Genomic DNA, 12872 nt, shown 5'->3' with positions numbered 1-12872 from the left:
TTAATAGCTGTGTGAAAAAAGATTACTTAGTTCTATTGCTCTTGTTCGTCTAAATTGATGCCCAGATGGAAGGAGGTTAATTTCACTGTGCAAGGGGTGGTCATGACAGTCAGGGATTATATTGGCCTTCTGCACTATTTGCTTGACGTAGATGTCTGAAAGCTGTAGTTGTTGTGTGGCAATAATTTTGCTGGCTACCTTCACAATCCTGCTCAGACTGTTTTTACTTTGTCCGTTAACATTACCAAACCAAGCTACTGCAGTGAATTTCCGGACACATCCAATGAAAGGTCTATAGAATAAAATCATTGTTGTAGTTCACACATTAAAAAAGCGGAATTTTCTTAGGAAGAAATTATTGCTGTTGGTTCTTCTTACATATGGTGTCTGTGTTTTCCTGAAAGGTCAGTTTGCAATTAACAACAGCACCAGGATATTTGTAACTCACAAAAGTCAATTTATTGCTGATCAGTGACTGTTGGTTTTGCGGCTGGTAGTAGCTTTCTATAATCAATGGTTAGGATTGAATGATAGAAATCATGATTTCTATAATCATGGTTTTTGACACATGAATGAGATGAAGGAAGATGGTAAGATGAAGGAAGGATTTGTTACACCAATCAACAAAATAATTCACCACAGGCCTATGATCAGTGTCTAGATAATGATAGAGTCATCAGCTATCTTAATGATGTGTCTGTCCTCTGAAGGGCTTTCACAGCTGTCTGTATACAGAATGTATAGGATGGGGAAGAGCACACAGCCCTGAGGAAACCCTGTGGAAGAAAAACACTGCTCTTATGTAAGGCCGTTTACGCTCAGTCTTTGTGATACGTTAGTCAAAAAGTCTAAGATCCAACTTACAATATTAAAGTCTAGATTAAAATATGAGAGTAATCGCTCCACTGATAAATGTGGTTGAACAGTATTCAAGGCTGATGAAAAATGTATAGATAAAAGTCTGGCATACGTCCTGGGACCTTCTAGATATGAATATAAGAGATGACTGGGTAATTTTTTTCCTTTTTTCCACAATTCTTGGAAGTAAAGAAGTGCCACCAACAGTATTTTTACACTCAAACACACTTCCACTTGTGTCCTTTGGTTTATGTGTCCAGGTTTATGTTTAACTACTCATTTTGAAGAAATCCTCTGGCTTGATGCTTGAGTATGTAAAAGAGGGTTTAGCAGCTAGAGATAATGAGACCTGGAACCATCCTTGTGCTAGCACAGTGTGGATTGCAGTAGGAAAGTGACTTTAGATAAATGCCCCACATCTTTGCTCAGAACAGTGCTATGCCATGAACACTGTGACACCTGGAAAGGCAAAATTGGAGGCACAGTGTCTCTTACGCGGGTTTGCAGGGAGCAGGTTGAGGAATGTGCAGCTGAAAGGAATGAGCTCCAGTAGTGAGGAAATACTCACTACTGGATACTCTTTGTGGAGTGATGGCCCCCAAAGTGGTAATTGAAACCAAACTGTACCAACATGTTTGTTAACTTGTTTTTAGGTTTTCACACTTTTTTCTTTACAGACAAGATATGTACAGTAAATTTGTAGTATTTGTTTGGAGCCTGTTAACTACAGTGCCTTGCAAAAGTATTCCACCCCCCTTGGTCTTTTTCCATGTTATTGTGTTACAGCATGAAACATTCATGAGATTTTTTGCTGCTCATCAACACAAACTACTCTATAATGTCAAAGTGAAAAAAAAAATCCAGACATTTTACTAAATTAATTAAAACTAAAAAACAGAAAATTGAATGCATAAGTATTCACCCCCTTGCGTTGACACACCTAAATTACCTCTGAAGTAACCACTTCTTCTCCAAGTCACATAAGTACTTGACTGGAGTTCCCTCCAACATACGTTGTGTTGAGTGACAACAATTCTCAGTTACTGTAAATAAATCATGGGTAAATTCTATAAAATTTGGGGCGGAGTGGTGGCTCTGTGGCTAAGGATCTGCGCCTGTGGCTGGAAGGTTGCTTGTTCAAATACCACAGCCAGCAGAGGAATCCTACTCTGCTGGGCTCCTGAGCAAGGCCCTTGACCCCAGCTGCTCCAGGGGCACTGTACAATGGCAGACACTGCACTCTGATCCCAAGCTCTCTCCCTGTTTGTGTGTCTCATGGAGAGCAAGCTGGGGTATGCAAAAAGATAATTCCTAATGCAAGAAATTGTAAAGGGTTAATAAAGTAATGAAGAAAAAAACACAATAAAAATTGGGGGTGAGTACTTTTGCAAGGCACTGTACTTTGGTGGCTTCCTTGGAAGTACTTGGACGGGATAAAACTATACCAGCTGTCAGTCTCCTCACTCAGCATTTTGTAAGTAGGTAAGGCTAAAGTATAGTGTGATTGAAGTTGCTGGTTTATAATATTTATAGTATATAATACCATTACTGTTCTGAATTGTTCCGTGAATCTTTATACTGCCACTTAGTGGTATTTTGTTAACTCTAGCTGACTTAGTTACCAGTCAGCTAGTTGGAATCTAAGATCTAAACCTTTTTGTTTCCACTCACAGCATTGCATCACATTCTATTCACAGTATTTGTTGACTTGGATTTTTTATATTACATTTTATCCACTGCTCAGTTATTTTTCTGCAGCTAAAAATAGTCTGATGCTGACATCCCTCAATGTGATACTTTCAGAGGTAATTTGGCTCCTTTGGTTGGTGCTATCAGCATAAAAAAACTATGTGAAGGTTTTATGAAACTGACAAGCATGATAAGTTTGCAAAACTTTTTTTAAACTTAAACAAAGGGATTATTCACAATGACCCTTTTAGAAAGCAATCAGAACTTTTGATTCCAGAAAAAAATAAAAATTCTTCAGAATGAAAGACAACATAAGAAAAAATCAAGCAATCAGTAAAGAAAGTAAAGCACAATGCAATTCACTGGAAAATCTCGTTTTACAATACAAATCTATAAAGTTTAATTAAAACTTCTGCTAGAGCAAGTTAACACAATTGACAGTTTGTGAGACAAAAAAGATCTGACTTGTTCATCCAGGTCTGGAATTACTTGCTCAGTACGGTAGATGGAGAGAATAATTTATCTCTTAGATATACGTAGAAGATATATACTGTAGGAAATATATCTGAGAGCCGTAGAACACAGAGTAAATATTTATCCTGAGGTAGAAATGTATCCAGCATTATTAAAAATAATTCAGAAAATTACAGGCAGTTTTTTGCTGACTAAGGTCATTTCCATGAAAGTAGGTCATTTACGGAAGACAGAAAGCTATTGCGGGACAGTGTATACAAAACCCAGTATGCATCACATGGTTATGGTTACGCATCAGAGAAACTGTGATGCTGCTGTAATCTGTTAATAGAGAAAGGTGAGATGCCGAAGTTAGAGATTAGTATAAAAATAAATAAAGACCTTTTCATGGTTTGTTTCAGTAGAGACTAGGAAAACAACAATCTGCCCAGACATGCCAGTGATTTTAATGAAAAGCACAGCTTGTTTTCAACTATGCAATGCACTGTAAATGTTGCCAAAGGGAAATTTTATCAAAGCTACATATGGTTACTAATTTTAGTGGCATTTCACTGAAATTCCCATCCGATTACATTCTATTAAAAGGCCTCATTTTATGTATTTATTTTTTGCCACAAATGAAATGTTGATTTAGTTAACATGAGTCTTTCATATGTAACACAGATACTTTCATATCTAAAACAGATACTTTATTTGTAAAAAATGGTTCATAGAAAATGCATGCATTTGTTCACTCATATGGAACAGAGAATTGCTTTCAGCGAACTCCGTGTAGAGTGTTTCTATTTTCTGCAGAGACATAGGAGAAACTCAGTGACACATCTTCAATTCGTTTACACTGCAGCTTAGTCATGTATACATCACATTAAATCCACTGGCTGAAATAACTACCATAACGTCAGCTGAATCGTAATGACCAAAAGCAATAGACAGGAAAGGCCCAAGGGCTCAAGCAAGCAGTGACTCACTAAACACAGTGCAATCATGTTTTTCATGCTAAGGCATTATACAGTTGCAATTGTGTTTTTTTTTTAAAAAAGGATATAAAGGCAAATATTGTTGTTCCAAAGACAAAAAAAATGTGTGACATGACAGCATTACTGAGATTTCTGGACGTGGGATGTGTGAACACAAGGTTAAGATTCTGCATAACTACACCACAGCTTACAATCATGGTATGTGCTAGACACAGACAGGATAATAGTGTAATTCTACCCAGAGTTGTGTTGCATGTTAAATGGGAGAAAATCATTTTATCTTAAAGAATTAAATTGCCTCTTTATTAAATTACGCTGATGTTAGGGTAAAAGCACAGTGTTAAAACAATGACAAAAGCACTTGCAGATGAGTTGTTTTTTAAAGTAAGGCCAGAATGATCCTGACACACATACAGTAGGCATATCTAAAATGGCCCATAGTCTTTCCCATTACTGGTTTAATGCTTCTTAACATTGTGGAATTTGGTAAATCAGATCTGGGATTCCATGCTACAGTTGAGTTGAGAGTAGGTAACTACAAAAGACAGTATACAGTAACAGATGTGTAGTGTACTGTATAACATGCCTATTTGATGTTGTTGCTTGTTGGGTCTTAGAGAGTTTAACCCACTCAGGGCTGACCTCCTGGCCACAGGACAAAGAGGCTTGGTGCAGGGTGAGGAGTGACTAAGGTGTTCTTGATAACTGAGGCAAGTACTGCACAAGCTCCTTAGGAACACTAACACTAACTGAACTTTTGTCATTCCTCCTGAATTTCAGGAATGACTCCTGAAACTCCATTTATCAGATAGCTCCTTTGTTTTAATTTAGGACGCATTTAGGATATTGTGGTACGGGAACTCAGAGGTGTATCTTCATACACAACATATACTGTAGTATTTTGTACCTGTGAGTATGGCTAAATCTGCACCTCTGTATATAAAAATAAATAACAATTAAGTAACAAAAGATTTAACCCACAGCATTATCTGAAAAAAGTATCTAAAGACTTGATGCCAAATTCATTTCCTTATGTGCTTTGGCATGGAATTGTGAACTGACCAGAAATTATTTTCTTGCATTTGCTTTGGATAAAAGATGTAGATAATAATACCAGAAAACCAAAAAACAGGCACAGAAATACAGTGGTAATGAACTGACCTGATATTATGCCAATTCAATAAATATTTTTGAGAAAAAGAAAACAAAGATGGCAACATTTTACTCTTGCCGCTTACCTATTTATTTTGTGTTGTAATTGGAGGATAATACTCCTCTATTAGGTCAGTTTCTAGGATACTGGCTTACAGTTTCTTAGCAACACATATTGTAAAATGTGCAATGTGCACTGCTCCTAAGTAAGATGCGCTAGCATTTTGACTTACATTTTATCACTTTCACTGATGTTTATCGTCTTTTGAAATGGTTTCATTTTCTTTGTTTTTCTAAAGAATGAGGTGATGTTACAAAGTCAGCTTAACATTTGTCTAGTTTTACTGGTATTTTAATTGTTGTTAATAACATCACAATCATTTAATTTTCTTAAAAAGCTGTAGATAAGATATAACATAGTTTTTGAAAAGCATTCATGAGTCATCCTTGCAGTGATTTACAATTTCACATGTTAAGGAGTGAGCTACTGATAATATGATCATGGTAAAGGTTTTCTTCCATTTATTCTTCTATGGTCAAAGCCTCCATTCTGTATGCTGTAGGTACTCAGAATTACAGCTTGGCGCAGTTAAGTATATCTTAATAATTTTTTTTTTCTCCGGATAACAGTTTGAGAAGCCTACTTCAAATTTAAAAAGTTGTTAAGAATTAATTGGAAAGAGGGATAATTGAAGAAAGGAAAAATTGAAAATCCGGAAAGTCAGAAGCTGGATCAGCCAGATGTGCGGAGAGGAGTTCACTCTTGCTGTTTTGTTTCAGCTGTAATCACTTTTAAGCAAACGGCCGGTGAAGGATGCAGAAAGTATTTTTCCTCTTTAAATGGGATTGTAAAACTCGAAGTCATTTTCAAAATATGTTGAGAGGCACATACAAAAACAAGAGGCTCTTTTGACAGGGTCTATTAAAAAGGATCTGTGAGACACACATCAGTACACCTGGAATTAATTCCTGTACACTGCTCAGTTGAGTTAAGGGACAACAGAATTGACACAAAATTATTATGGATGGTATCCATTGATTTAATGGCAGCCTGTTAGCTGTTGTATACTGTAGATGCCCCTATTGTTCTGAATCCAGTGTAATGAAAACACTATTGAAAAGCCACTTTGTTGTCTACATTTTGTAAACTTTTTGCTCTTTACGCTACAAAACTGAAGAATTGATTTTCTTTCTTTGGCACGATTTCTGCGTTACACACAGATGAAAGTGCTGGAAGATATTTACTCCCTCATGTTAGATTCTGTAGCTATGCCATCATCCATTACCATCACACCAGCAAATCTGAATCAGTAGGAAATACTGTTAAAGGACAATGCTATGTTCAAATATCAAGCCTTCAAAAAGTTTTTTAAAATAAAAATAATCACAATTATCCTTGTAAGAAATCTACAGTATAAAATAAATGGTTTGTTTATAGCTGTTTCATGTCATTGTTGCCAAATACCATAGTTATGGGTAACTCAATGTGAGAAAGGCTTGTTAAATAATGAGAGGAAAAAAAGCACATGGTTAGGAGCCTTTATTCTGAAACTGAATGTTATGTTGAAAAACCTATTTTCAGGATCATTCTGAAACACTTTTTTAACAATGCAAAAAGGGATACAGGACGTTAACTCATACAAATGACCAACAATTTAAACACTCCAACACTGACATGGAGTTCCTTTCTTAAGACTCTTCTTCCAGAGTTGCCAGAATGATAGCCAATCTGGTAAATGTAACTAAAAAGAAAATAAAAACATTCTGTAATCTCAAATGAGTCCCACTGGGCAACTTGTTATTGCTTCAATAAACACTTGATAACAGGGACCTGGTTGCATTTAATAAAACAATAAGGCAATATGCAAATGTTATGTTGGCTGCACATATTGTCCAATACTACTTGCAGAGCCATAGCACAATTAACTTCCATCTTGAGCAGATTCAATCCCATTTAAAATCAACAAAGCATTATGAGATGCCACTGGTCAAGCTATGAATATGCATTGGAAATATAAACAAACGCAGCAGGACATTATGATCTAAATTGCTGTATGTAGTCTATTAAAATACATCTGTCCAGCTTATGTATTATTTTTAACTACTTTCCATTGCTGCCTCAGAGGCACATGCTATAGAAAGCTCTTCTGTGTTTAGTGTAAAAATGGACTGATGAACACCTGTCCATCCATGCTGTAGGTAAACAATGAATCCCAAAGCTGAAAGAAGCAGCCATGTAATTCTGTGACGTAAAAAGATTTGTCAGAAAATATGGCTCAAGTGGAAGTTGCTGTGTATGTGGGGAGCTGAGAGGTCTGATTACTCTCCACATTTCAAGACGGTTCAAAGTTTTGATTTTGCGACAGTCAGCGGTTTAGAAAGGGGGCCAGTTAAAGGACATCTAGGCAATAGCCAAATCTCAAACTGCTGTAAAATCCCATACCATCAGCACTGAAATACTCAAACAGTGTTATGCAAGATACATTTTTTATTAATTTTTTTAACTAGCAGCCATATCACCCTGCAACTCACAACTGGCAACCCACTAAAGCTCAGCAGGTGAGAGCCTGGTCAGTACCTGGTCAGTACCTGGATGGGAGACCTCCTGGGGAAAACTAAGGTTGCTGCTGGAAGAGGTGTTAGTGGGGCCAGCAGGGGGTGCTCATCCTGCGGCCTTGTGTGGGTCCCAATGCTCCAGTATAGTGAAGGGGACACTATACTATAAAAAGGCGCTGTCCTACGGATGAGATGTAAAACCGAGGTCCTGACTCTCTGTGGTCATTAAAAATCCCAGGGTGTTTCTCGAAAAGAGTAGGGGTGTAACTCCAACGTCCTGGCCAAATTTCCCATTGGCCCTTATCAATCATGGCCTCCAAATAATCCCCATCTGTGAATTGGCTTCATTACTCTGCTCTCCTCCCCACTGATTGCTGGTGTGTGGTGAGCGTTCTGGCACACTATGGCTGCCGTCTCATCATCCAGGTGGATGCTGCACATTGGTGGTGGTGGAGGGGAGTCCCCATTACCTGGAAAGCGCTATATAAGTGTAAGCAATTATTATTATTAAATTGTGTGGAATGAAGAGTTCCTTGCAGCTTTCACTATGTAAGATAAACTAGCTGAGGTTCAAGAATGAAGGATTGTGGCTGTTGTCTTATTTTATTTTACCATTTTGCTAATGTTCTATAACTAATATGTATTCTCTGTATGCAACATTTACAGTCAGTATCTACAGTACTTTGGACACATTGCTGTATCAATATTTGGAGATACTATGGCTAAAGAGGGAAAAGCCCTAATAACCAGAATTACTTAAGGTATCATTCTTTCTCTGGGCGGAGCCGAAATAGATGGAAATCATTTTGAACCTGCAAAGTTATGTTCTCTAGGCTTATGCGGTGGCTGGTGGCTAAGGGTCTGACCTGTGGCTGGAAGGTTGTTGGTTCAAATACTGCACCTGGCAGAGGAATCCTACTCCATTGAGCCCCCGAGCAAGGCCCTTAACCCCAACTGCTCCAGGGGTGCCGTATAAATGGCTGACCCTGCGCTCTGACCCCAAGCTTCTCTCCCTGCCTGTTGCTTTGTGTGTCTAATGGAGAGCAAGTTATATCATGGAGAGCAGGATATTCGAAAAGACAAATTCCTAATGCAAGAAATTGTATATTGCCAATAAAGTCATCTTAATCTTATCTTGCTTTCAATGTGCTGATAAACCTGTTCACAAGCTTCAGGCCTCACATGCCTTTCCCAAATACAACACACTTGTAAGTGGGCTAAAGCTATCCAACCTCCCAGACTACACCTGAAGTCCAAATATCCATTCTGGAGATACACCTCTGCACTGTGGGATGCTTGCCAAGTGGAATAAATGTCAAGAGTTAAAGACCTGAACATTTGTCCATCTCAGCTCTACCTAGCAACAACTTGCCCTATAATCCAACCACAGACCCTCCCTGGACAGCTTGTATGTGGTGAACTACACTGCGCAGAAGAAGAATTCCCCCAAACAGCAGCAAACCTACCATGCTTCCCCCAGAGTCTCAGATTGCTCTGTCAACTCACCACACAACCCATTCATTTATCAGAAGAAGTGGCCAAAAAAAAACACATTGTAGATTTTCACTAAAACTGTGTAGCATATAAATGGCAAATTATTGTTTCCTATCAAAGTCTGAAATGGATTAAATGTTTTTTTTTAATTGTATGAGTTACCATGTTACCATGGTATGCTAAAATAGCCCATAAAGACACCCCCCGTTTTCAAGTTGTATGAAAACATGCAGAAATAAAGGCTTTAGTGGAATGATTTGTAATTAACTTGCTGGTTTCCAAGAAGAAAATCCATAGAAAAAAACACATATTTTTCAATTTGGTTTCCTAATTGTACATGCTTATTATATGCCAAATACTTGAAAATGCTAATTACCCATTTAAAGATGTGTGTTCCATGAATCACCCAATATTTTGAAGACCTGTGGTACATTAAAACCATTTCTTTTGTAAGGTGATCCTTTGTCAGCTGCTTGCAGTACAAAGTTCAATAGCAATTTTCACTGTTTGTTTCTCAGTTACAGGTAATTGACCTGAACTGTACTGCTCTGTATTTGTTTTTCAGAACAACAGGCTACTTTCACATAAGCACCCACTTCAGTATTTTCAATTTTAATAAAAACTTCTTTCCAGCAATGTGTGATTTTTCTGGTAGATTAAAGCAGTCTGGTGTGATAAGGTGTTGGACAGGATAATAAAGGATCTATTATAAAGTATTATAAAATGTTATATAGACAATTATTAGTATAATGACGGTGAAGTTTTTAACTCAACCCTTTACATTTGAGTGAATTGTACTAAAGAGTGAAAAGTTATTAAGATTTCAAATGAAACTAATTCAAAAGGGTACAAATCATTAAAAGAACTTTATTCAAAAGTACGTGTAACCAACTGCTAATGTGTCAACAAAGTTATTTGTATTCAAACATTTCAGCTTTACCAATATCACTTCCTGATCACTGACTGTTGACATGAGTCATGTAATGAACTAGACAATTAGCCTAATGAAGTACGGAAACAGCAGGAATTGTACTCAACACTCCAGTATTAGGGGGTTAATGAATATTTATGTTTGATCAGCTTGAACACACCTAATATTCCTCACCAGTGAATACCAATCATGGCATTTACAGCAGACCAATCTTCCCAGAGCGCACACACATTCTAATTAATATTATTGTGGTTAATATTGTTATTGGATCAGGGCTCTCACAGACTCAACAGCTGCCATCTTAAATGTTCAAGTCTTTTCCAGACCCAGAAGCATTTCTCAGAAATCAATAAAGAGGAATTATGCAATCAGAATCCATAAACTGAGCGATCACATCAGAGAGTCAATGATGTTACTGAACCTCTTCGCTGCTTTTGAAAAATTTGCTTCACTGCTCAAAAGGCCTTAAGAGTACATCGTTGTCATGTTTGAGTGGGCACATCCTTACCTGTCTTATCTTCTGTAGATGGAAGAAACATTACTGTCTGAATTGTTGATATTTGTTGTTGTTTAAAAACACATGTGCCATCATAAACCTCTCTTCTAACCAGTTTGAAGTATTTTTATTTGCATTGCATATTTCTTTGTCATAACAAACAAGTAATAAATTAACAGCTACATACATAACAGAATCATGTTACTGGCTATTACCTCAAGATACCCGAGCCTACTAACAAAATCAAATGTGTTTTATTACCTATTACCTATTGTCATTTATACAAGTCATTATATTTCCCTAAGGGATTAATTTGGTGTTTTAGAGCTTCGGGCACATGGGGGAGGACACAGTAATAGGAAACGCTCTTCAATGCAAATGAGTGAATTATCTTTCTGGCAGCCTATGTTAAAGACAATACGCCCAGCATCGCTTCCACAAAATTTCGGTTAAAACTTAAACTGGATCAGTGTTAGAAAACCTATTTCTCAGCATATGCTAAAAGTTTCTGCACTGCAAATCATTTTAAGATGAGTTTTGAAAATTGTTTTTAAATTGGGTTTTGTTGACAGTGTTAACAAATATTTCTATAGATTAACTATTATTTTCATATGTTTTTCATATGTGATACTTCTCATTTGCAAATACAAACTGATGTTTTGCTAAGGCTTTGTTTTTCAAATCCACATACCAAGGATTTAATTTACTTCTTTATAAACGAGGAGTGAAGCATGAGAAGTACAATAAATGCACATAGAGTCATATAAGCAGTTAGGAATAAGGAAGGAAAATCTTGGTTTTGCTTTGGTTTTCTATGAAAATGTAACGCCTTCTACACATTTTGATGTAAATGAATTGATGGACAAATACGTTTTTAAGCAGGCCCCTTGGTATTTATCAAAGCGAAGCATAACTTATAACAATTAGTGCGTTGCAGCATTTTAGCTGAATCTTTGTACAGCATTATGTAACAGACATCAATCCTCACCTCTAACAATTGAAATATTCCTTACCTGACTCCACACTGACACCTAGAGTACAATCTGGTTCTTACATTTAAGGACTGATAACCTGACAAACGTACCGTTGTCACAGCTTTTCATTTTTGAATGAGAAGCTACAGTACATACCTTATCGAACGTTACCGGCATATATTTCATTTCACAAAAATATACTCTATTATATTAAGTCCAGTATAATTCTTTGAATTATGATATGAATTTTAAGTAGTGTTTAAACTTTTCTTCTGAAGCGGTCTTATTAAAGGATGTTATGTCATGAACGCCTTCCTTATAATGCGTCTCGGTAAATATGCTTCATTAAAAATGTTTTACGTGTTGTTGTTTGTATACATGCCGCAGACAGAAAAAAATTGACATGTCCGAGTCAATGCACAAGAAGTCAAAACGTTTTGTCAAATTGAAGCAACCGCAAAAAAGCTGATTCAAGCAAAACGGTTCATGCTATTTTTTTCATAGCCAACCATTTTTTCTATAAGATGTGCTATGTTTCCTAATTATGCATTACAAGAAAGCGTCAATGATGCAAAATTCAAGTCTGGATACCATACATTTGACCTGAACTGTCACAGCCCTGCTCTCTTCCGGCTTCCTTCAACTTCCTCCTTGCCAAGGCAAGAATGCTACATTTTGAGTGAATCCAGATGGTGACCATTTGTCACTTTTTAGTAAAGTCCCGTAGCTTTGCAGAGAAAAGCTAGATGCTGTGATTGCTTTCATATTAATGTAGACGGTTTTCAAACAGAAATACATATTACCAGCTCTAATAAAAGTAATATTCCATTCCACTTTGTCAACATTACTATGTAAATGTATAAGTGGCACTTTTACATATCTGTGTTTAATAAAATTCTGATGTGTCTTTATGTTGTCAACATTATGTAAAGTTTTGGTACCTAAAGGATACAAGGAGTTCAACTGGGCACTGTAAAAAAGTCCTCATACTTAGTGTGAACAACCAATACAACTACCTGGAAATATCACAACCACTCTCTGGATTATGCATTTGTAATGAACAGATACTACCTGGATAAGCCAATGAAATGAACACAGCTATGGCCTTTTAGCAGGTCTAAAGATTCCAAAAGTCTGAAGTGACATTTGCTTCATATAAGCTGAAATGGTGAACAGTAACAGGGCTTTCTAGACCTGAAAGTGGACATAAATCAGTTCTAGAAACATTTTCAGAAGTAACGAACTGAAACTAAAAAAAAACGACTAGAAGT

The sequence above is a fragment of the Lepisosteus oculatus genome, chromosome 11 (genome assembly GCF_040954835.1).
Source record: "Lepisosteus oculatus isolate fLepOcu1 chromosome 11, fLepOcu1.hap2, whole genome shotgun sequence".
NCBI lineage: Eukaryota > Metazoa > Chordata > Actinopteri > Semionotiformes > Lepisosteidae > Lepisosteus > Lepisosteus oculatus.
Note: the sequence above shows the minus strand (reverse complement) of the source record.